At 41.9% G+C, this 27,082-nt stretch overlaps 1 long non-coding RNA gene across 1 annotated transcript in view; it reads right to left on the minus strand.

Moving 5' to 3' along the window:
- Positions 1–3,985: 3,985 nt before the first annotated feature.
- Positions 3,986–27,082, minus strand: part of LOC112552038 — a 48,162-nt gene continuing 25,065 nt past the window's right edge. The window contains exon 3 of the long non-coding RNA XR_003096385.1: positions 3,986–4,182. This is a non-coding gene — a long non-coding RNA (uncharacterized LOC112552038). The remainder of the gene's footprint in view (positions 4,183–27,082) is intronic.

Raw genomic sequence — 27,082 nt, forward strand, 5'->3', positions numbered from 1 at the left:
AGGAACAATGGCCAGAAGCTGCTGGAGAATAGGTTCAGGTTAGAGATTAGGAGGCACTATTTCACTGTTAGGGTGGCTAGGATCTGGAACCAACTTCCTAGGGAAGTGGTCCTCGCTCCTACCTTGGTTAAATTAAAAAAGAAGTCGGACGAACACCTGTCTGGGGTCATGTGATCCCAGCGTGTGCTCCTGCCAGTGGCGAGGGTTCAGACTAGATGATGTGTTCAGGTCCCTTCTGACCTCAAACTACTATGAAACTATGAGTTAGGGGTCCAGGTACATTGACAGACACCTGAGGCCTCAGTGAGCCATAGGCCAAGTTTAAGACACCCGAGGCTAGAGAGGGCCAGGGGCCAGAATCAGCCCAGTTTGTGCGGCAGTAGCCTGATGCCCCATTGTAGAGTAGGGCCTGAATTGGGCAGCCTGAAGGTCTGTGAGGGATCAGGACCAAGTGTGAGAGAGAGGAAGCCTGAAGGGCTGTATGGAGTAGGACCAAGGGGGCCATAGGGTAGAGTGTATGTGGCCTATGGTAGGGCGATAATGAGTGTGACCCAGTAAAAGGGGCAACATGAGTGAGACCCAGTTATGGGGACGTGCGTAGGAGGCCCAACATAGGGACAGAGTCCATCCCTGGAGAGGGCTAAGTCAACTGTTTAGAGGCCATCTGTGAAGCATGGGACATGGTAAAGGGTAGGTCAGAGCTCTGTATTTTGCCCCTGGCATCAAGGCTTAGAATGGGCACCCTCCTGCTTAAATTAACACCAAACGTTATGGAGCAAAGGCGTGGCAGGAGAGGCAGGGTGGACTTCCCTAGACAGCTGACCTTGGCTGGAGACTGCCCCCTGTCACAGAGACCTAATATAGTAAATGCCTCAAATCCTCTCCTGTTGCTCAGCTCTCAAGGATGACATGTAATTAAGGTGGAGAGTAAAGAAAACAGGATATTTTCACCTTATCCATAGTTTGGGAAAAGCTGTAGTTTCTCAACAAGCTCTAGATGCTAGAATTTGACATGAAGTAATAGGCACTGAAACTTTTGCCAGAGACTTGTATAAGGAATATATATATATATATGTTCTAAATTATTTTTATTCTGTTATTTGTGCAGATCATTATTCTATATTTAATACTTGGAAAGCCACCTCCATCCAGTAATTCCCCATATATTGTTATAACATATGCACTGCTCCTTTTGCCAAGTGACTTGTCAAGTTGCATACAAACATTGTTTCAGTAATTCCTCCCAGGGTAGTCCCACTCTTATTCTCCTCAATCAGATTCTCCTGAGCTGTTCTCTCAGTCCCTGTAAAATCTCACCGAAATCAATACCTTCCCCACCATGGCTCTTATTAGAGGATCCAAGACTTCAGTACTGAACCCTGAGGAAACACCTCCTCCTTTATATTTATTTAGACTGTTGAAGAAGCATTCTTTGTCATATGAAAAACAGAACATTATCAATAGTGACTAACGAAATGAATAGTTAAAAAGTGGTGAAGCCTTAGACTGAAATTCTTCCATACTCCAATCCTGCAGAGCCATAAGTATGTGCTTAATTGAGCATTATGAGTGGTTCCACTGAAGTCAGTGAAATTACTCACAGTGCATAAAATTAAGTATATGTTTAAGTTTTTGCATTACAAAGGGTCCTAGGGCAGAAGAGCCACACTCCATCAAATGATCCAAATGCAATACCGTGGACATGGCAGAAATTGAACTATGCACTTTCTCCTCACATTGGCTTGTGTTGGAATTAGATACTGTATGAAATAACAGAGGAGACGGGAAATTGACAATAAAAATGTATGTCTCCGAAACTGATGGAGTAAAAGGGGTATGATATCACTGGCAGTCAGTCTTATTGCATACAAGCAGACAGAATGCAAACATTACAAAGACAAGAAACTTTCTCCTACCAGGAAGCGCTGTCTGGCTGCCTCTCCTCTTAACACTATTGATTATGTTCCCAAAAGGTCATAAATTACTGGAAGAGTTATTTTTAAGAATATTTGCTGAGCCTGACCTGTCAAGAGAGGTTAATCTAATGACTTTCCTACCTCCAGCCAGCACTAGAATAGAGCTGGATTTCTTCTTGACTGCTGTTAAAAGCTCCCTTGTCTTTCAGGTTCATCCAAACTTGTTATTAAAAATATAAATGAGTCAGATGACAAAATGGATAAACCATATTACACAGAGGCCAGAACAAGGAGACTGGGCTATAGAGAAAGGGTGTCTGGCTTACACTAATAGAACAGCATCATAACTTTAGTTTGTGATTCTGCTGGGCTAATCCTAAACAAAAAAAAGTCAGAAATAAAGCTCTGCAGGGTTTAATTCATATTTGCTTTCAGAGTAACAAGGGGCTCAAATGTTTAGTTTTAATCAGTAGTTCTATTTTTTTAAGTGGCATTGCTCAGAGGAAAAATGTCTACTCTACTGAAGTAAAAAAAAAAACAAACCCATCACCTCACAACTATGTATAGATGGGCTGATATTTTATCTTTTCAAGTTATTTAAATGTTGCAATCCCTTTAAACATACACAAGTAATGAAAGTTGCAACACAATGTATCCTTTTCTAAGGCCCTTCATACAGAGCACTACAGATGGTACAACACAGAATGGAGGAGGACATATTCTGTTCTCAGTTACTCTTGCATAAATACAGAGCAAATACATTATCTCAAGTCAGATTGTACTATATCTATACCAGTGCCTTCAAGATCAGAATTTATGTCAACTAAGGAGATAGAAACTAGAAAAGACAGGAGAAATGCTTTGCAGAAAAAAATTAGAATACAGATGAATTAATGTGTACGTTTGGGTACAAGATTTCTCATTCAGATGGAAAAAGGAAACAATCAGTGAAGAGAGACTGCTAAAACACACCCAGTTTGCCTCTTTACTATAGTGTCTTACAGGTAAGACCATAACTGCCATGGAGGGACCAGAGCTTAGGAACCTTTCAGTGCGTTTCTTCCTGGTCAGGATTTTTCCCTTATAATTTATTTCATTAAGCAGTGCTGGAATATTAAAAAAACAGAGGAATATAACTTTAAAGCTAGCACAAGCACTATTCAGCTCCATTCGTACTTTGATTTTCTTTGGTTTTCTTTTTTTCTTTTGTACTTAGAGGCAGCTCAGATTAATTTTACTGCAGTTGAAAATCATGCAAATATAGTTTGGAAAGAGTCATTTAATTCTTTATTGCTCTTGCACACAACACAAATAGCACCTCCAGTACTAACACTGCTAAGTGTTTTTAGTGTTATTCCACTATACAGTACATCACAATGTTAATTTTCCACATTACTTTATTCCTTCTCTAGCCCATATTTTACAACAGAGAAAACAAACTGCTTGTAATTACACTGCATGCCAGGACAAATTAAGTAAACACGCATTTTTAATGCTTTTGGCTGTTAGGGTGAGAAACAAAGGGCTCTGGTTAAGGTCAATATTAGAGTTATGCAATTGCTCTGGGATACAAAAGACAAATGCCAGTGATTGAACATCAGTAAAATGGAAACTGTCTATTCAGTGCAATGTTTTTGAACTCTTAGGGGAAAAAAATACACTGCCTTTGAGACTAGGTCAGTTCTGTACTTTATTTTCATTTTCTTTCAGAATAATACCAATACCAATAATAAATAATAATAATAAACTAATGGGAAAATCTATTGTGTCATTAGTGAAGTGATAAATCAGCAAAAAATAAATTGGAGAATGGCTATCTGGGCTCAGCCTTTTGCTGTACATGCAAACACTACTCTTTCAGGACTGTTGGATGACACTGATAAAGGTTAACAGCAACTATAGGGGGAAACTGGATTTTGTTCTAGTTGATACCAGCATAAATCTGAGTTCAATGGAATTATACCAGTGTAATTGAGAGCAGATAGTGGCCTGATGATTTTATTATTTGAACAGGGGACACTAAAGAATGTTAAATGTGTTTTCCTTTAATAGTGCAGTTTTGGGCTAGCGGCACAAAATTCAGATGCAGGTCAGAACTTGAGGTGTTTTCAGAGCAAGGCTTTTACCCATCAGTTATAGATACAGGGGTGTGATCCACGCTTGTGGTTCATGTGCATCTCTCACTTAGTGATAAATCCATCCTTTCTCCTTTGTTCCAAGCACAAGAAATGTACGTTTTCGACCTTGCCTTTACTAGTAAAGACACCTAGCACAGAAGAGAAAAATGAAAAAGAACAATAAAATCTCCACATGACATTTCTCAGCCTCTTCAGAAAAGATAAGAGAATGAATGAACATATAAGAGATATTAGTCACATCATTTAAAGTACTATAGGAAGGGGCTTCAACACTACAGTGATGGATGCTGTATCAGAATCTGAGGGGAACACAAACTGGATTGGAATACCTGGGGCACATTTCAGCAAAGAGGGCATTAAAGCAGCCAAGTTTAAACCCCAAGAAGCATTTTTTAATAAAAATTCTGGAAGATCAATAATTATCTCTAAAATCTGTGATAGACATAACTGTAAGGCAGATTGTGGCTAGCTGATGGAGCACCAACAGTGCAGTGCAGCCGTAGCTAGCAAGCATATGTTCCTCCTACCCTGTACAAGGGTCAGCCACAACTGGCTGAATTTCCTATACTCTACTGGAAGGGTCTATTCACTGCCATTGTTTACTGGGCCCACAGGAAGAGTGCTGTGGAAGGAGATTATTTTGTGGTTCTGCTCCATTACACAAAAGGGAATACTGGCAAGTGTTTCAGTTCAGGTCCCAACTACCATCCAACTAAAGGCATGGACATGGAAAACTTAAGACTGCTTTCAGTGGAGTTTAAAACTGAAGCAGACAGACACACAAGCCTGTTGTGTTGGTTTAAAGCCATCTGGAATGGCTCAAAGGTATACCTGGAAAATCAGGTACTCTCTTGAACTGCTTCACAGTGCACTTATTCAGTTACGTGTGGAAAACAAGTGTTCTCTGACACTCCAGGCAATGCACACTGTATCACTCCTCACCTCCCCACACACTGCTGCTGCTCTGGTATGCGGCCTCCTCTTCCCACCTCCCCTCTTCCCCCAACCATTATTTTTCCTTTTGTTGGCACTTTTTCTCAAAAAAAAGGTCAAAACAGCACAACTGGAACAAAACAAAGGCCGTCAAAATAGCCTCAAAACAAAACGAGGCTAGTCGAAACATTTCAAAAGTCAAAACATTTTGACCGTAGGCTGGGAATGGGAAGTCAGTCCAGCTGGGCTGACTTCCCATCCTCAGCACAAGATCTGGCAGGGAACAAGGAGTCAGCCCAGCTGGGTTGACTTCCCATCCCCGGCACTAGATCACGTGGGAGGCGGGAAACACCCAACTGGGCTGCTTTCCCATCTCCCATGCTAGATCACGTTGGTGGTGGGAGGGAGCCCAGCCGGTCTACTTCCCCATCCCCGGTGCTAAATCACGCAGGAGGTGAAAGGCAGCCCAGCTGGGCTGACTGCCCATCCCCAGCGAAATGTCGAAATGGCATCATAACAGCCTTTCTGTTTCAACGGAACAAAACAGAACAGCTGTTTCAGCTCAAAATGAAATTCAAATTGGAATGTTGTTCCATCGAAACTGAAGGCAAAACAGAATGGTGCTGTTTTGCACAGCCCTACCAAGCATGTACAACCACTAGCGACCCCAAGACAGGCAAGCATGCTACCAACTGCAGTCAACTGCAGGATGCTGAAGTCTACTGAACTCATATTTAGGACAGAAGAGAAAGCAAAAAAGTGAAAACAACCCCAGCCATGGGCCATCTATCCCAGAGATCCTCAAATCTGGGTGCAAATGTTCCCCCACTACCCGCTCATCCATAGCAAGGTATCCTGAGCTCACTCTCAACCCCTGATGTCAGAACCACACCTCTTCAACTCCTAAAAGATGACTATTCTACCTGGAATACTAGTGCTTTATACACATAGACACCTCTGATCCACAACAACTGTAAACTGGTTCCAAGTCAGTGACACTTGGAAATGGTTTAATTGTTATCTGTGTCCATGCACTAGGCCTATGCCCTAAAGAAGAATCTAATCTGGAATGTAAAACTGGTTCTGTTGCTGGATGGTTTCACCCATAGCCAACCATGTTTCCATTATTTTGCTCTTCTTCCCTTTCCATGTTTATCATTTTACATTCTCCCTGTACCACAACCTAAATAAGAACATCCAGAAGGAATACACAAATGATGGGCTTGATCCAGCTCTCCTTAGAGCTCAAATTGGGAAATGGATCAAGTCCTATAGTATGGACTGTATTCCGAAAGGTAAATTCAGAATTGTCCCTGCTGAGGAGCAAATAAATTATGTAGGTTGTCTAGAAACTGTCAATAAGATAGTTTGTAAATGGTAATTTCTTGCAAAAATAATCCTGAATCAAATGTGTGTGTAAAATGTTACAGATCAAATTCTGTTGTGGATATGTTGTCACTCCCATAACCATTGATATGACCCCTGTAAGTGCAACTGAAGTGAGTGAATTCGTAGACATATAGAGGGGGATTTAAAAAGGGACCAAGAGAAGGAAAAGAAGAAAAAGAGATTGCTGTGATGGACATGAGCAAGGAGGGTGCACAAAAGTTTGTGTTCATGGTGGCAGAATGAAGACACACAAAATAAGAAGGGTGAGTCTACACTGGGATAAGTTTGTGAGTTATGAAAGAAGGCAAAGAATATAATGTAGAAGATGACAACATGTACTCAGGTTTATCTGGGCACAGATATGGGGCATTTTAAATAGCAAAATAGTAGTCTACTTGAACAGAGTTGCTGAAAATGCTTTTTCGTATTCTGACTACCATATGTCATTAATGATAATTATAGTTAGCTTACATACATATAGCACCTCCCTGCCGGAATCACTTCATTTAAGCCGTGTGAATCATTCTACCTACCTTTGAAATGCAACCATCTCTGCATGTGTTTGCAAGTACAATGAAAACTTACTCAATTGTTATGATATAATCACGGTTTGGGAACTGAGGGGTTTTTTCCAGGAAAGAGTTTTAGTCTGTTAGCCATGTTTCAGAATGCAGCATACTTTCTCTTGATGTGGTTGCTGTTCTATTCATTCGTATTGTAATGTTTCTGAATAATCTATCATATTTTATCTTGCTACATTTAAATTGTACACTCCATGGACTGGCTATTTATGCATTCTCTTTCATTGTAATAATAGGCATGCACATGGATATTTAACATTACACAAGTTATATTTTAAGATGTTGTTCGCTTAGCTTGCTTACAGCTATTTTAAGTCTATATATTTGGAAAAGTTTATTGCATGATCTTAGATTATGCTGAATATAAAAACTAGAACTTTGCAGTACTGTATCACTAATTTCCTGAATGGAAAAACTGTTTTCTAGAACTAAAGGTTCATAAAGGCCTTGTAAAAGTTTAGTGAATAGGGCCTGTAACCTATTTATCCCCTTGTATTCAATCCAATTCACTTTAGTCAATGCACACAGTAAATAATGATACTGATGTTATGAGGATCTTTCCTTCCTTATGAACAACTATTCACTTGTATCCTGTTATAATGATAATGTCACTGATTTACTGAGGTTGCCCAAGTTACCTTATTAATTAGAAGATGCATTACGCCTATTGCAAAACATTGTTCTGACTGTGAGCTATCACTGCCCAAGGACCTCTAAAAGACAAAGAATTCCATTTTGCAAAATCTAGTTAACATATCAAAGAGCAGTAAATGTGCAAATTGCTGTCATAAGGAATCCTTTATTGCTTTTCCTTTTCATGATGGCACCCCTCCCCCAGCCTCTCTATTCTAGCCACTTTGACAAGGTTACTCATTGGAAAGAAGAGCAGCTATTTATGTTCTTCAGATGTTTACCTTCAGCAAAAGACACTTCAAAGAGTGCTTATGGGACTCTCCCCTAGTCCAGCAAACACTTAAAACCCATTGTTGTGATTGATGGATCCTTCCTACAGATTTAATAAAAATAAGCAGAAGCCAGATCTTTTTTTTTAGGCCAGCTGTCTGAATAATAGGCAAATAGCTCATGGGTGGCCTAAGTGGATGGGACTTTTTTTAGGAAATGCTTAAATGACGGTTTGATGCCCTTTGTGTGTGTGTGTTTTGCAGGCTTATTTTCTGAACACACCCAATATTTAATGACATTTTCTGCTGATCGTGATGGCGTTGGTCTCTTAAGCAGATCACACAGTCTTCTCTTGGTAATTTTGCACGCGAGAGCTGCAGAAGAGACGAGACTGCTTTGTGTTTGTTCAGATTTAGAGCTAGGCTGAACTGGTTCAATGAACTGTGAGAGCCTCCAAATACAGGATATTATGAGGATCATAGATAGGTAAGGCTTTTCAGAACTAGATCTAATGTCTGGTCAGAGCCCTGGCACCATCAATAAAGTCACTCCCAGACAAAACATCAAGGAAAGTATCACTTCAAACAAATGCATCACAGCATCAGCTAATACTACCTGCCTAATGTTATGGCATCACACTTCCCTAGAATATTTACTGGCACTGCTTAAAAAATGACTGTCCTATTTATTCAGTACACTGTGCCTTTGTTAGAATTGACCTGTAAGAGTGTGAGATACTCAAGGACAGCCAGGATGTCAAATATTTCAGGAGGAGCCCACCCTAAATCTGATACATGTGTATATACACAACTTTCTCTGTATTTAGTCAGGTAAGAGATAAACTGAAATGTTTAATTTTCATGTGAAAATGAATGTAGTTCTCATGAAAATAAAAGGTGAGTAGCACTGCCTTGAGATAAGCTTCCCCCATGACTGTGATAATGCCAATCTTGACCTTCAGAAACCCAATTATTCAAGCCCTGTGGCTTACTTGAAGGTAAAGGTTCTCAGTTGTATCCTATGACTAAAGATTCACAGGGAAGAAGGATACAGCCACCAATCTTATTCATAAACTCACTTGCAAATGTGTTGCTCTATCATGCTGTAGTTTGCCATGAAATCTAAACTGCTTATTGCATTTTCGAATCTAACATTAAATTACTGAAACAAAACTGTGGATGAAAGGAAATTGAGGAGGATTATTTGGCGGGGTGGGGGCCTTTTCTTTTCATGGTCACATTTGCCTGAGCTCTGAATGCTGTTGTGTGAAAATGTAAAGTCTTTCTGAGACATATAGAAATGCAGCCTGTCTTCCAAAGCTGGCATGCGGAGTGAGTCACTCTTAGGAACGGATTAAGGCAGGATCTACTGAGATACATCTCCAGGCTCTGAGCTGGGAAGAGCCTCTATGGACTCATTGAGATTACAGTCAGTTATTGTCCATGGTGGGGAAATGGTAGAAAGCAGGAAGTATGCTGGCAGATAGAGATGGTGGTGTAAGAGTTGGAAGGAGCACTTACAGAACAGGAAGCCAGGAGTGCCAGCTGTTATCTCTACCTGGCTTTACCTAACTGAATTGTCACCAGGCTGCTACTGGCTCTGTCTGGTCTTAGGTAACAGTGACAGCTGCAATGTCAGCCAGATGTTGTCAGCAGAGTGCTGAGGAGGAAGCAGTTGCACTCCCCAAGCTTACCCAGTCCAGTCCAGTGGAATTTCCCTACCCGTTTCCACTAGCTAGGGAAGTCAGAAAGGATAAATAAAGCTTAAGAGTTTCCAATTTGTACCATCCACCCCAATATTAATGTCCACAAATTTAAACCATTCCCTCAAGTGACTGAATCCTGTATAACCAGGAATACGAAGGGCACAGTCTGCAGTTTCTGTAGAGGCTTTTTAGGGAAAGGAATGTCTGCCTGTAAAAGGTATTTGCCCCAGAATAGTATCTAACTTATGTGGTTTCCATTTCTTTATATATTGTCAGAGCCCAAGGGCTCAAAGAGTTCAGGAGAGATGGGCCAAGCAACAACATCAAAACGCAGACCCAAATTTCCCCTGAGTTTTAGTGCATTGGAATCTGGTATTTCAATTTGGACTCATCTCCTGCTCTTCAGAGAAGTTCTCTACACCTTCCAGTTTTTCACAAACCTCACATTTCCTTGATGAACAGAACAAAAAGTTTCTCTCTCTCCTTTCATATCCTCTTTACCAAGGGATAAGGAGTAATTCAGCTTAGCTGTTACTTTGATGGCATAGCCCAACCCAAGCTATTTTCATCTCTTTGGATGTGAATTTTCCTGAAGTTGGAAGGTATTTCCATCCAAGATCTTGATCTATGCCTATCTCTGTACTTAAACACAAGTATTCATCAGTGTCTGGCACTGATACAGAAGCCTTAACAAGTAATGAAAAAGCAATCTAAGAGCAAAACTATGTTATCATAATTTGAGTGCCGTGAGTCCCCTCCTACCTCCCCTCCTTTCTCTGAGCACATCCCCACATGCAGGGGCGTGCATGTGCAGTGGCAAAAAAAGTAACAGCACAAACTTGTGCATGCCCTGGAATGTGTGCTTTGGTGTGGGGCAAAATGCCCTGCTTCAGGGAAACTGTTGTTTCCCCATTTCTCCTGGCTCCTGGAGTGCTAAAGGAGCCAGGGCAGAATTACAGGAAGGGACACACTCTGGCCAGCAGCCAGAGTGTCTCCCAAAAGGACCAAGCCTCTGTATCTGCCAGCACATGCTCTGGTGGCATGCTGGGATTTCCCAGAAGCAAAGTCTGGCCCCACACTGCAAATCTGCAGCATGGAGCACATTTTAATGTGCTGAGCATGCAGTTGGTGGTGCTGCAATGAGGTTTGCGGTGCCACAAACCACACATGCCTGCACATCTGGATCTGGCCTCTGTGTCCATGTCCAAACGAGCACAGCCATGCAGTATGTGATGTTGCAGTCCCATCTAAGAACCACACACAAACGCGTTCAGGTGTTTCCTGTGCTCCTACCTTACAGTGAGGGGCAAGGGGAAGGGGGCAGGAACCCACACCAAAAACAAGCGGGGCAGCACACATGGCAGCAGCATGCGCCACCCAAAATTGGAGCCTGGCCTGCCGGAGCCATGCTCTGGCTGCCAGCCAGGCTCCCAGATGCAGGAGTGATGTGGCTGCAGCTCCCTGAGGCCCCAGGACCTCTGGTGAGGCTGCTGGGACCAGCACAGTTACTGGTCCCAGTCTCCACTATCCCACCCAGGGTAACCTGCTGTGTACCAGAGGGTATGTGGCATGGCCATTCCCCGGAGACAAGAAGCAGAGGCACAAGTTGTACCGCTGCTTCTTGTCCCTGGGAAAACAAACAGCTGCACTCACGTGGACATGGCACATGTGTGTTTGCTTTGTAACTACAGTCTCTACCTTCAAGAGAAAGCCCTATAAATGACCTAACTGAAGGCCTGATGGTACAGACTCAAGAGTGTTAGCAAAGATTGGACTATTACTTGATTGTCAAAATGGGAAACCATAGAAACAGGAATTTGCAAGAGTCCTCTTTCTTAATTTCTAGAACTGGAGATTCAAAGTCCTAGTGACTGATCTTTCTGTAGATTATCCCACAGAGATGGGAGAGACTGGTCTCGCCTTCACCAGTCTGTAGGCAAAGAGAAGCAAACTTCTCAATGACCGTTAATCCAACTCATGTCCTGGAACTGCAGGTGCTGGCCCTGCATATTCCAGGGAAAAGAAATAAGCACAGCTTGGAAAACCCAGGTCCTCTGTCCTGCTCCCCACAGAAAGCTCAAGCATGGCTTACATGGTAAAGAGGGACTTGCATAACTCCGCCCAAATGGTATGAATTTCACCCAGAGACAAGAAAATGTGGTGTTTATGTCAGCTATTTATTTGTGTCTTCTTCAGATAAATTATGAATCTATTTAAGAAAACTTTCCACAAGACTTAAGACTATTTCACTTTTACCATTAACAGGAAAATAAGAGGATGAAGTCAGTCTTTATATGTGACCTATTTTCATGAGTCTGCTTCTCAAATTATGCAGTGCACCCCTGGAAATAGGACTGAGAGTATTAAAGAGGCTTCAAAGGGTTATTTAAGATCACTGATAGGTTGATGTCCACCTATATCTTTCCCATATGGAAAATTTAATGAAGAACGAAATGCTTTCACTGAAATTTGTAAACCAGGTGTTTTAATAAATGTTATAGAATCCTATTTTATTACTTCTCTGTCTACTAAATTCTATAGGATTTTTTTTAATTAAAGTTCTAAAGAATTTTCATTCCTTTAAGAAAATAATATAATGATCTTTTTATATTATATAAACTCTTCCTGTCTGTAGCTCAAACCTGGTTTTCCATAATATTAACATATCACAGGGCAGTGGTATTGGAGATTTCTAGACAAGAGGTCAGCTATCTTCTCAAAACTCTAACACAAGAGAGAGAGACAGGCTCTGTTTTGTAGCTAGATCCCTCAAATAATTCAAGTACACATGACCTTTTTCAAGAAAGAAACTACACTAAAATGTGACTTTTTCCCAGCTATAGGCTGAGAGCTTTAACTACATCTGCCAGAAAATGAAGCCTAAGAAGTTTGCTGTTTCTAAGTGGCTAAGTGCAAGTATTGTAAATTCCATAAAGTCACAATAGCAACCCTAAGCACATTCAGTACACTTAACTGGAGCCTGATGGTATCAAAAACCAAACTGCAAAGTCACTTTCATACTTACCTTACACTTTTTACTTTTAAATACAGTATTTCCAAAATCATGTTAAATGAAACCTTGACTGCAGACACTACAGACTTCACCTGAGTGGGCACTTTCTGCTGCTGACTGGCGGATGGTATGTTTCTCTGTTTACTGAAGGTAAACTTTGCATTATAATCTCCAGTGGGATTTGTGGGTTTTGTAACCTATTAAAATAACCTTTTTTATTTAATTTGCAATACCTACAATTAAAAGAGCAGTTTTCATGGGGAAGGAAAATTATGTATAGTGTAGTCTCTAAGATGTTACGTAGGAATTTTCTGGTACATTATCCTCTTGTGAGGATTTTTTTCAAAAATTGGCCTTCAGTTTCTTAATCACCTCTTTATTTAAACTTCATATAATATGAAATAAAAGACATGCAATAGTAGTCTCTTCTCCTCCACTCTTTTGGCACTGCAGTTCCAATATAAATATTGGTAACAAACACTCAGGATAATCAGATAGCCGACAACCAGACCTTTTCTGACTGTCTTATACTAACTTTTCATCTACCTAAGCAGAGAATTCCTGCAATGGTCTCATTAACTGTAGTGGAGAGAAGTAATTAGCCATGTTAATCTGAAGTCAGGCAAAAGGCAAGACAGAATTAGGGACTAACCAGTGGGACTGCTTCAGTAGGACTCACAGGCACTCAGTACTGCGAGGACTTGACCTAAGATATTTTGTATACTATCATATCTAAATCACTCAAAAAAATTACATTGTGTTTTGAAAAGAGAAGCATATTACTCAGGTCAAAACATAAATGTCATGAAGAGGGCTATCAGTTCCAATGGAGTTTTCTTCGAGAGGGGTATGTATGATAGGGCAACGGTTCTCAGCCTTTTTTAAACTCAAGGCACCACACATTAGACTCAAGGTACACCACAGAAAATGTCAATTCTTGGTTTTCTCTCAATTTTTGACTACAGAAAAATAATAAAGCAAGTCTCCTGTTGCAGAGACCTCAAAAAGACCAAAACAGGTCAGAACATTTTTAACATTATGAATTCATATTTGAAATCTCTAGGTTTATTGCACACCTAGCAATGCTAACATTGTGTGGCACCCTGAAGCAGCCTTGAAAGGACCTCAATGTGCTGTGGTGACCTAGGTTAAAACTATTGACCTGCAGTCACCTGCATACCCAGGCTCAAGTTTCCTCTCTGGTTTAATCAGAGTGATAGGAATGATGAACTGCTCTGAATCAGGCAAATTAAAACTTGAACCCGGATCTGATGTGTCCAAAGCAAATACCTATCCACCAATGCACTATTTCTGTTTCCTCTAAGCCATACTACTTAGGTTTCAATCTGACAATGGGTGTTTCAACATAGTTTCATTTCTATAGAAATGTTCTAAAGATTTTGTTTTTGTTGCAACGCAGAATGAGAGCAAATTTTAAAACCTCAAAAGTTGCTGTGAAACAAAGTTCTCATCTTCTGCTGAGCTTTGCACATTAAAAGTTTCCCTTGCTCTATGTGGTACATGCACTCTTGGAAAACTGCACATAAAACAAATTCACATAAAGGGAACCCAGTTTATAAAGTAACAAATAGGGATACAGTCCTACAGCGGTAAGGGAGAGAGAGACTAAGGCTAGGACTAGGATGGGGCAGGGGAAGGGGTGCAGCGCAGCCTATCAGCTGCTCCCTGGGCTGCAGCAGGGAGCAAAGCAGAGGCAACTATCAGTGGGTGCAGGGCGCAGGATGGGGTGGGGCATGGCTCTTGCCAGGAGGGCTGCATGGCCAGGAGGCTGTGCCGGGCTCTTCCTGGGGGGGGGTGTATCCCCATCTCTGTGTGAAACGAAAGCAGGCCACCACTGCAGGGGCCAGTGGTGGCACTGGACTCTTCCCAGTGCTTGGGGCAGGCCATGGTGATGGAAGGGGGCTGCTGCCACCCCAAACTTCACCATAGCCCCATGCCCCCAACCTGCCCTCCCAGCACCGCTGCCGAGTTCTGGGAAGAGCCCGGTGCCGCTGTTGGCTCCAGCCTGCAGTGGCAGCCTGATCTCATCCCACACGCGCCCTGGGAAGAGCCCGGCACAGCCCCCCAGCCCGCAGCCCTCCTGGGGTGCACGTAGCAGCAAGAGCTGTGCACCCCTGCCCCGCACCTCACACCCACAGACAGTTCCCTCTGCTTTGCTCCCTGCTGCAGCCCTGGAAGTGGCCAACAGGCTATGCCAAACCCCTCCCCCCACCCCTGTCCCTTCAAACTTACCTCGTATAAAGCAAATTTACCTTACATACAGTACTGAACCCCAGACAAGTGGGGACAAGCTGTGCCATGCCCCAGGCCTCCACTTCTCCCCACTCACCCCAGCCCCTGCCGCAGCAGACCTGGGAGCAGCCAACACTACCTGCCTGTACCACGACACAGCACAGCCCATGGGCTGCAGTGAGTGGGGACAAGCAGAGCACTGCGGGGTTCAGGGCACAGTGCAGCCCAGCGACTGCAGGCAGTTGGGGTCGGCTGCTCCCAGAGCAGCTGCAGCAGGGACTGGGGTGAGTGGGGCCCTGGCCCCACGGCCCTTTTCCCTTCCCCTACAGACTTACCTGCTGGGGGGAAAGCCTATGCTGATCACATAAGAGTGAATTTACCTCGCATATAACAAATTTTGGGTATAAAAATGGTCATCACGTAAAAGCAAATTCACAAATACAGAACCTGCATAAATCAAGGGAAACCTGTATATATATCAAGTGGCTATTTCCCTAATATTTAAAATATACAGAGTCAAGCTATGGGGAACAATGCTCTGATGAATAAGTGACTTGAAAGTCTTATGCAAGAAGCAAGGGGGTTTTTTGGTGATATCTTTTATGGGACCAGCCATATAGTTTTTCAGGTTATGGATTTCAGTAACAACACTCCAATGCTACCAACAGCATTTCTATTTCCCGTCTTGCTATAAAATGGACTTCTTTGGTTGTTTGGGGGCTTAAACCTTTTTGTCTTAAATTCTATTTGCTCAGAATTATGAAATACCCCATTATATAGTTGAATTGATTTAGAAGATGAGCAATATAGAAACTCACTAAGCTCTGAAGACATCTGAAAAGTAGTAGTGGAGTTGCAAGATGACCAGTTTAAAAACCAGAGTATAGTAACAGCCACCAGAACATTAAAAAACAAATTCAGGTGTGGAATGGTGAATATTTAAAAATAAAACTTGATCGGGGTGGCTTTCCTATTATCAAAAAGAATAGAATTCCCACAGTGATGTGAAGAAGAGCACTAGCATGAGCATGTGTATATGTGTGTGTGTACATGCATATGTGTACTCATCAAGAGGATTGCATCCCTCCCTAATCTTACATGTTCTCACATGCTGTCTTTGCTATCACTTGCACTCCCACTTACCCATAAATTTCACCACCCACCACCCTGCGCTGCCACCTCCCAGGAGCTGGACGAGGGCAGCGGCTAGATTTACTGAATCTGAATTTTTTGGCTCAGACCATGCATACAGTTAGCAAATAATTGGTTTTACCATTCCAAAGTTTAATCCCTTCTCCTCCAGGGTTATAAATTACATAGACAACAGGGAGTGTGACGGGGCATCAGCCACAGGTACTGACTGGAGGTGGGGCAGGGACATAAAATAACACCTGTCACCATTGCTCTCCTGGCTGCCGTGCTGCTATGGGTCACAGCTACCATCCCATGTGTAGGGACCTACTTAATTTCAGTTTCACATTTTTGCAGAAACCATGAAAACCCATGGTTACCTGTGATCACCAGGAAATATTCCATAAGCCATGATTTCCTGCAAAATCAACCCATAAAAAAACCCCAGCATATTATTTATATAATACGCTGTTTTGGAATCTCCCGATTCTTACCGCAATACTTAGACAACACAGCAATCCCTGCAACCACTCTTATGTGCCTGAGACTTACTGACTGTCTGCGATGATAGTGAGGCCTCTCAACCAATCTGCAGCAACAGCAGGGCCTCTCCACCAATCAGCAGCAATGGGCAGAACCACTGGGAAAAGCCTGCAAAATTAGTCCTTCAGGCCAAAAGCAAGCCATGAAAATGACTTCATCTCACCATGAGTTAAGTAGGTCCCTATCCATGTACTACCACCACCCAGGGTGCAGAATTGCTCAGTTACGCCAATGGTGTTCTCAGTGTTCAGGAAGTGAAAGGGGGCCATATTTTCAAAGCATTTCAATGTTCTTGTGCAGATAAATTATTATTACTCACAGCCCTATCAATATTTGCATGTGCAGATCCCTTGAGGGTAGATTCTGTCACTTTTTCTCACATTAGGTAGTATTGCATTACATGGCTAGTTTCATTTAAATGCTCACATAAGGAAGCACAACTCCATGAGAGAAAAGACTGGAGAATCAGGTCCTTAACAGCATGCATATAAAAATGCAAGAGTAAAGTATGAGAGTAAAATTAGCTGCATACAGTCCAGGATATGATCCCTTTGAAAAAACTGACCTATTTTTTTTATTTTATATCAGTGCAGTTCATGTTGTTTTGTAATTTTCAGAATTTGTGCATTTAAATACTCTCATTCTATAAAGCCATCATTGTGAAAAACCTCCAATTTAATATGAGGAGGTTGAGGGCTAAGGGCTGTCATCATTCTTCTGTTGGTTTATTAACAACCTAAGTATTTGGAATGGCAAAAACAATCTGGGAGATATTTGGTAAGACTCCTTACCTCTGTCACTCTCCATCTTCCTTTTTCACCCCAGCAGCTGATGACAATTAAATCTATGGATGTAAGGAACTCACCTCACACCACTCTGCTGTAATTATAACTTTGCTGCCGACTTCCAGATCTGACAGGCTCCATCTTGTCTGCCCCTTGATGCTGTGGCATTTATTTACAATCTCAATAACATCTTGTAGAAAATGAATTGTACCAGTGCCAGGGTTCAGTGATTGATATATTGCAAAATGTTAGTAGGCGCAAATATTGAAAGACGGAGAATAAAGGACTAAGATAATGGACAATTATGCAAATAATTCAAAGAACTTTATGGAGGTGATGTATTAAGCAAAAAAAAAAAAAAAGAGTTAATGCACTATAAAACACAATGAGGAAAGGGGGACATACAAAAGCAGAATTGACTTTTTCCTATGGCTACTGTTTTCATGAGCACCTGCAAGCAAATGCAGTTGAACCCATGTATACTCAACTTAAATATATAGTGAAAGTTATGAGATGGAATTTTTTTTCAGGAAGCTCTAAAACTGTTTCTAGATGCTTATATATCCTAAAACTACACTGTACGAATTGCAATTCACTGTGAGCCTCCTGGCTACAAGTACTACTGTGAGTCTAGTGAATTTACCAGAATTCCTCTTCATCCCCTTACCTCCATTTCTTCCCCCTCCAATTTTGTAGTGCTGCAAAGGAATGGATAAAAAGTCCACTGCGTCAAAGCACTGGAATACAAAATTACCACCCTTAAAAGCTGGAGCTGTACTCCATGAGGCCTCCATGTGCTTGAGTGCTATTGGGGTTCCACAAAAGTACAGGGATCTTTTACTACTCAAATCCATACATTAAAAAATATACCTATGTAGAGCATCTGCTAAGTGTCTCAATTACTGCTGTGGGATTTCTGTTCTCCTCTTTCCAGCTCCTGCAGAGCACCCATTAACTCATGCAGTATGTAGGGGACAAGATAACTTGGCTCTTTATACCTTGGTTCCACTGTGTGCAACTTAGCATGGAGTATATAATAGGTGTGTATATCAATCATTCAAAACTATGTTCATTATTTATAACCTGGTAACAAATTTTAAAGGAAGCCCAAGGTGCCCATGTTATTGCTTGGGCACATGTATTCAGGAGAGATTAAGGATTAAAAATGAAGTAAGTGCCATACACGCAGTATGGTGGTGCCCCATATCCAGATGCCGGCCTCTGAAGCTGGATGTCTGCCTATGTGAGGGGAGCCCCATGCTTTGGGGGGGTCCCCTGAGCCCTGGTCTGCCTAACCACACTGGGGAGGGGATGGGGAGGAATCCCCCTCTGCTTCTGCAGCAGGACAGATGAGGTTTCAGGGGACCCCAGGCCAGGGCAGGGCAGCCCCTGAAGCATGTGGGTCCCCCCTCATCAGCAGACACCTCGCTCGGGGGATGGAGGGGGGACAGCACCAGCCTGGGGGCTGCTCTCTTCTTCCCACCTGTGGAGGGAATCCCCCTCTGTTCCTGAGGCAGGGCAGACCACAGGGGATACCAGTCTATGTGCACTGGTATCAGTCTCTGTGCATTTCATCCATGTGCATTATATATACTTTGATACCACTCTATGTGCACTGAACTTCTGTTCTGTTACAGGCTTAGACTGGTTTCTGATCACTTATATTGGTTTACATGTAATTTCTGTCCCTAGCCTAAGTGTTATAAAAAGTAAGGATAAACCTTTACTCCTCTGGCTGGGATGGGAGGAGGAGTTTCCAAAGTGTAAAAAAGGTGCTACCTGGGTACCTTCATACCAATTAGCTCCAGCTGAGTTCTTTCCTGTATTCAGTGCACACTCTTTGTATCAAAATCTGACCTCAGTTATAACAGCGTAAATAAAGATAAATTCTGTTGATGATTTCAGTGGGTTTATTCCAGTTAGTGACTCTTAGATCAGATAGCAGAGCTAATAGCTTTGGTCTAATATATCTGATCTGTTTGATTTATTGTGGGGGGGGAGGGGATGCACATGTGTGTATATGCAGATTGCTGATATACATATATATAAGATTATTGATTCCCTCCTTTCTTGTGCAAATTTACTTATAGCCTGGTAACAAGTTTTCTCAGTTTCTCTTCCTTCTTTGTTTAAAATGTCTGGAATAGCCATATCAGCAGTGGGAGTAGGGTAAGTTTTCTATTAGTTGCTGAAGGAAGCTAATTCCCTGTTCACTGAACTTATGTATAATCTCAAACAACTACAGTAGTCAGTGATGCAGCAGTCTCCACCCACAAAGTGAGACAGAGGGAAAAGCACCCATTGGAAGAGTGGATAAATGGGGGAGAAAAGTGGGCTGCTTCTCAAAGCCAGCTCACAGGGCAGGTGTAGGCATCACTCACTGCACAACTGCTCCCTATGCAGAATCCTCAAAAGGCTTTCAGTCTGTGTTACAAATACATACAGAAGCACACGCATGCGCGCACACATACGCATGCACACATGCTAGAAAAAGAAATAGAAAAGGCTCAGAGAAATTAAAAGATCTAATGTATGCAGAAAGTGTGCAATGTTCTTCCAAAACAACCCATGGCACCAGTGATCTTCTGAACAGGGTCACACACTGGAGTGGGGCCAAACTAATTCCCCCAGGTTTGCTGTTTGTCATAATGCAGCTGTAGTTTTGAAGACAAAGCCTGTGAAAAGTAACTCCAGCTCAGATTTTGGAAATTGATTAATGATTAAACATATTTAGATTGGTCCCTTGCAAAGTAGTAAAGATTTGCTGATGACACAGTTGCATTCTTGGGGGAAATGGATGTTAATTGCTGTCTAGACATTTTATTACTACAGTGGGGCACTGGCCATTGACCATCTTTCTTTCTTTTTCTTGCACATTAAGCTATAGGTCAGGCTAAATTGTTTGCTTGTTTCTGCAGAGGATAATATGGTTTCAGGATGGCATGTCACTGAGGCTTTTGAGATACCAACCTCATCTGTTCTGAGAGAAATTGTAGAATCATATGCAGTAAGGAAGTGTCCATCTGAAAAATGTTGTATCTGTTTTAAAGAATCATAAGTTTACCTCACTTGAAAAATGCATGTTCATCTACTTTAATTTTGAACAGATCGCATGCATTGCTTGAGTTCTGGATTTCTAAGTATTTCCCCACTTTGTGACTGACATAACATTGTGTAGTAACTGTTTAATTCATTTTGGTGGTGGGGTGGATGCTGTAACTTTGTATTCATAAAATGTTACAATTCACTCAAGATTCAAGGCAGTGTCATATTCTGCTGAAATGAAAAGACTAACAAGTATTAATTCAGTTTGTCTAGCTAGCAAACAGTTAAAGATTAATTTCATGAAATGTATAACCCTCAGGCTCCCTGGTACTGGAAGCTGTCACATAGGCACATGTTTTAACTCATTGGGCCTGATTCTGATCTCAGTTAACCCAGTTTTACATCAGAGTAAATCCACTGACTTCAGTCAGCTTACTCCTGATTTACATCAATGGTAACTGCAACAAGCCCATAGGGTCTCCATGAGCCTTACCTGTGCTAAAAAAGGACTCTGATTTGCCCTATCAAAATACATCTGTGCTCCACAAGAGGGGCAACCAGAATTACAGTAGTGTGTAGTTGTTATTGATAGTGAGGGAGGTGACTGAGGGAAACCCGCTGATTTGGAAAGAAAACAACTAGGCTAGGGACAGACATTCAAAAAGCCTGAGTGTGAATTGATTCAATCTTTGCAGGTATGTCTAACCTGGCTAGGCTAAATCAGTTTTGTAACCAGACAGACATCCCAGAAATGCAGGCACATGCCTGTACTGGCCCAGGCTAGCAGTCGGAGAGTACTAGAGCAGCCCTCCCTTCCCTTGTACAGCGCTGAGCTGAGGGTGGGGGGCATGGCCAGGTCCCCACAGGACACTGTAATTAGGGAGGGGTCCCCCCTCTTGATAACAGAGCATTTATCAGCTTTTAATACCCCGTTGGAAAACAACAGCTCACTCATTACAAGCTCTTCTTAAACAGCTTTTCCCAAATAAAAATGCATAGCAGCCTCTGGCCTCTTTACTATTCACTCCATCCAGGAAGACCACACACCAACTGCAGATGCTTTCTTAGCCTGACAAAGGGTTTTTAAACCCAAAATCTTGCTAAAAAAAATGTTCCAACTATTTAGTTGGTCTAATAAAAGATATCATATTTACCCAAAGAACCTTGTCTGCCTCTATCAAAGGAAGAAATGCAGGGACATTACCATCTGAGCTGTTGATTACCTACAGAAAGCCCTAAGCAGACACTGCCGTATCTGCCTTACATAGCATTAGCTAGCATACCACATGCTGGCTACAGTCCATGCTGTGGAAGAGAGGAGGAAGGGATCTCTGCTTAAGCAGCGAGTGTTAAGAGGGGAGGAGGGGGACACAGGGAAGCCAGCAGACCCTGCTGTGCCTGCAAGTCTCTGCTGGAGCTCTGGCCAAGGAGCGGAGGGGAGGGGCCAGCCCTGCTGTGGAGCAGAGAGTCCCGCTCAGCCCAGAGAGCATGCCGGGATGCTGAGGGAGTCTGGTTTAGCTTAAACCATCAAAGGACCTGGGACAGGCATTACATAAACCAGTCTGACCCAAATCAGTTAAGTCTAATACTACATTCAACCAGGTTTATCTCAAACTGGTTTCATCCATTTTCAAACTGGTTTATGTGCACTGAACATCTGTTCTGTTACAGGTTTAAACCAGTTCTGATCACTTAAACCAGTTTATGTATAATGTCTGTCCCTAGCCCTACAGAGCACAGTGTTTTTCTGGATCCTCATTAGCATTCAAACTTGTTGAACACATGAGTGGGACAGCAGATGCTGCATCCCCTACCTGTTCCCAGTATTAAGTTAAATGGTTCAAGCCTATTGCAGTAAGATTTTTAAAATACCAAACCTGTAATTCCACCTAGGACTCATCAAACACTTTTAAGCCTTAGATGCCAAGGTGTTTTACAAAACAAGTTCTGTACCTTTCTACAAATAATGGAAGATAAGGCACAAACAGGTTAAGTGATTTGCCCCAGGTGAGTTGGAAAGAGATCCCCTCACCCTAGTTACATTATGATGAATACTCTTTAGAGGGAGAGCAGTGAAAATCAGTACATTGGGACAAGAGAAAGTTTGCTTGAGGAAAACCTGCACCACACAAATTCCTCACCACTGCTGTGACTAGAGCTGAGCAAGCAATTGGCCTCTGGAAAGAAAAATATGAGGAAAATTCAGTTGAGGTTAAACTGAAAGGAAAACATGGGGACTTTTTAGGATGAAATGAAAAATATGAAAAAAATCTTTTTGACTCATTTAACCCTTTTTTGTAACCTCGTATACGTTTGGTTCAATTTAAAGAAAAAACACTATTTCAAAATGGTGCGCATCTCTACCCCAACATTTTTATAGCAGTGCCTCCCTTCCCCAAAAGTTACAGCTTGCAATAGCATCATTACTGAGTTTGGAACTCCTATTAAAGAATATTTTTGTGTTCGTTCTTATGAAGACCATCCTCAAAGACTGTCAATTAAAGCTAGTCAAAATTCCTTGAATTTTCAACATTTTAATAGGGGGGTTTTCCCAAAAATATTAAATTATTGTAAAAATTGTTTTTGCCTGCTTCACATTTTGTGTCATCTGTATATGTGTCTCTGTTATCATATGATTCTTTTCAAAGGCAAATGTTTGGTGAAATTATGAAAAAGTTCTGCATAAGTAATTTATTCCAGGAGATAAGTAATTTATTCCAGGGGAGACAATAGCCACTCCTTCACTTCACAATAGTCACTCCTTGAGGTTTACTCTTGGGTCTACAAACAACTTGCTTTGTGATCTTTGGCATGCCCCTTATCCTCATGTTATCCATCTTTAAAACAGGCATAAGCACATTTGTCTGCCTCAGTGGGAAAGGCCAAATAAATGAACTCATTTGTAAAGGAATTTTTTAGATCTATGTCTAGAAGTTACAACAAAAGTAGCAAGCACTGATTGTTTTGTCATTACAAAATGTCTTTAAAACAGGCTGACATTAGCAGAAGGAGAAAGGTCAGAAATGTTTATTAGAGATCTGCACAATTCAACATACACCACAGGGCCATGTCTACATTAGAAAATTTTACAAGTAGCTAGCTATACTGCTGTTAGGCCTCTTTGGCCACATCCACATGAGCAGGGGCATGCATCTGCAGCGGCACAAATAGTATCAGCAAAAATTTGTGCCACTGCTTTGTGCCGCAGTGCACGCCCTGCCCATGCACTTTGCAGCAGGACACGTCCTGCTGCTCCATGTGCTGTGGGGGGGGCCGGGCTGGGGTGTGGCACATGGAGATGGAAAAGCAGGCAGCCCTAGGCCAGTTGCTTCCATGTCTCCATATGCCTCAACATGGAGGCTCCACATGCCTCAGTGTGGGGGCTCTGCAGTGCAGCCCCTGCACTGAGGCACACAGAGACAGGGAAGCAGCAAGCCCAGGGCTGCCTACTTCTCTGTCTCAAGGCATACTGCGCCCCAGCCAGCCAGAGTGCCTAGCTGGGGCACAGGTTGCCGCAGCACAGGAGCTCTGCAATGCACAGAGATGGGGGAGCAGGCCGCCTGATCCCGTCTCCACATTTGTCCCAGTGCACACCACTTTGGTGTGCTTTGTGCTGCTTTTTTCTTCAGGGTTTCTTTTTGCTACTGGGAACTCCCTGTAGCAAATTTTGCCCTGGCACTGTAAATTAGCAGCGCTGCACATGGTTTAATGTATAACACATTCAGTTTGTGGCACCACAAACTGCATGTTCCTGCATGTCTGGATCTGGCCTACAGCTGCAAATAGACGTTGCACTTATCCCAGGATAAACCATTTTAACCTGGGAAAAGAGACATGGATGTCTGTATGCTTGTATGTTGTCCCAGGATAAATCATAAAAAAAAAGGATGATGTGATCCCTGGATAACTGTACAGACATATTTTGCAATATCCTGGGATAAACTGTTATTACCTCTTATTTGGGAAACTTTTTTTAGGATTTATTCCAGGATAACAGACATGGATGTCTGTACGCTTACCTTTTGTCCTGAGAAAAAAATGGTTTATCCCAAGATAAATGCAACATCATTTTGCAGCTGTAACTATTGTTACTAAATAGTAACAGTTTATCCCAGACTATTGAACGTACGTCTATACAGTTATCCCAGGAGTGTATCATTGAAGCAATGGCAGAAAACAGACACTGCAGTCAGCTGCCTGCTAAACCCTGATTAGGTGATGTCTGTACATGCCAATCCCAGGATATTTTTGTTCCAAGACAAACAGGCAAAGTCTGTTCCTAGGTTTATGTAGACAGAACTAAGCTAGTTTAACCTTTGTTTGAATTGGTAGAGCTTAACTTGATTATTTTTCAGAACAAGCTAAGCAGGTTTAAAGATCAAATGAGTATAAGTGTGTCTACATTTAGTTTGTGCTGTCTTAATTAAAGATCGCTTTAATATATATATATTTAATTAAACCAGTGCAACTCTTTTTTCATAGCCAACATCAAAATCCCTCCTTCAGCATTCAGCCAGAAAGGGCTCATTTCTCTTCAGGCTCTTTATTCTGTGAATAAGTTTTAAGTTTAATTCTTCTCTGTGCTAATTAAACGACAGCTCCTAGTCCTATCTGTTTCAATACCCCAAAGAATCATACCAGATCTGTTGGTGCTAACTTGTCACCTCCTCAAACATTAAACAGGATGTCTATTCCATTAAAGAAGCCTTTCAGGCAAGGTATAAACATGTTTTGACTGGAAAATGCCAATCATTTGAGGTTGGGGGTGGTGGTAGCAGTAGAGAGTGATATTCCTTGGATTATCTAAAAAGAGAAGTTTCCTCCCTGGCTGAGAAGGAGGCAAAAAGGAAGTCACAATTTCAGACAGTGTGCACAGATGGTGACCACCCTCAGTCAACATTCTCGTAAAAATGGCTATGTACCTTTTTTCCCCCTCAATGTATACAGAAAGAAATAGGAAAAAAAAACTGTGTGAAAGTGCTTAAGGAGACAAAGTTAGTGTTTGGGGGAGAGGGAAAGTTATATCACTTCCATTAACTTCTCTGCCTTACTGAATTCTAGTTCCTGTCAGGTCTTGTTGTATTAAGCTTTTCTGCTACTTGTATTCTGAAAGATCAGCACCTGAAATTTTACCTGCAAGTACTGGACCAGATTCTGCATTTTGGTCAACACCAGACTAAAGAGATTCTGAGGGATGTGGTTTTAAGTCGCCTTCGTAGCCTCTGGATTCTGAATCGAAGCTGGGACTACTCCATGCTCTGGTATAAATTAGAGCAACCTAAAACTTTTTGATTGTTTTGACTCCTTCAGTGAAGGGCCAGAATCCTATCGACTATTTGAACACAGGATTGTACAAACACAGAGATTACAGGCATAAAAACACATCTTATTTATTATATATGTGGCTATAATGTTATATTCTGTACTGTATGAGGCACATGCACAAACATTACAATGATATGTAATGTATAGTCTTAATAAGAGAAAAGACACTCAGGAACCTACAAGAGGAGGATTAGTTTAGAATAGCGGGGGCCAACCATTTTGGCAGCTGTGCCACAAATTAAACTCCACACACTCCATAAGTGCCACTCTGATCCCCTTCCCCTGCCCAATCTGCTGATCTGTTTTCTGCTCCCTGATCAGCCATGGGCCTCACATGGGCTGTCCATGCTACTTGCAGCACACATGCCACCAGTTGGCCATCCCTGGTTTAGAAATGTGCTTTGTGGCAGTGTATGTTGTTTAAAAGTCACTCAGAGCCACGAAGATCTATTTCATTCAGTGTCTGAGTTATAACTGATCAACTCAGTATAGCATGTGTCTCTGAATAACTTAACAAGTTTCAACTGCCTCTTACCTCTTAAAAGGTGCAAATCCCAAATAAACAATAGGCTGACTTGGATTAGCATCCATGCAACTTGCAGAAGATCTGAGTCTATAGAGAGGAAGCTTCAAGAGGAGAGGTTAGAAGCCTGCCAGACTGGTATAGAGATGCTGGTTAATGCACAGGGACCACACTGAGGGAAACGTAAAGTTGGGAGGCCATCAAATGGAAGAGTTGAGTTTAACATTACTGACAGAGGAAATGGGGATGGGACACAATAAGAAATGAAAGTCAAGATCTAAATGCCAGGAAAAACACAAGAGATGTTTTAGTTTGTTAAAGTTGGTAAGGGGGAGCAATGTAGCCTTAACATCTATGGATCTAAATAGAAGGCGGAGGGAAACAATACAGAATTGGAGGGGACACCTCTGAGGTCACAGTAGTTCACACAAAGCAAGTATGTAGTACCTTGTTTCTAACTACAAAGCACCAGAGACAAGGGTCACTTAATCCAGGGTAGCTGAACAACGTGCCATGTGCTGAACCACAGCTGAAAGTCTTGACAGTGAGAGACAGTTTTTAATGGGCCAAGCAATGCTTTTTCTTAAAGGCAATATGAAATGTCTCAGCAAAACGTTTTTAGAGAATACTTTACTTACCAGACACTGATGCTTCGTACATTTCCAGACACTTCCTGCATACTGTTGTGAAATAAGTTTACAAAGATCACATGTTTCTTTTCACACTGTCTGCCTCCTTAATAAATACAAGTGTGGCTGTTAGAAACCATTGTTCACAGAGTCTTGCTTCTATACAAAGGAAGGGAAACTATTTTTAAATGTATCTTGTGATAGTCTATCGGAAGAATGAGAAAGGCAGCATTTCCCCGTAATTCTCTCAGTATCAAAAATAAAACAAGA

The sequence above is a fragment of the Alligator sinensis genome, unplaced genomic scaffold (genome assembly GCF_000455745.1).
Source record: "Alligator sinensis unplaced genomic scaffold, ASM45574v1 scaffold1325_1, whole genome shotgun sequence".
NCBI lineage: Eukaryota > Metazoa > Chordata > Crocodylia > Alligatoridae > Alligator > Alligator sinensis.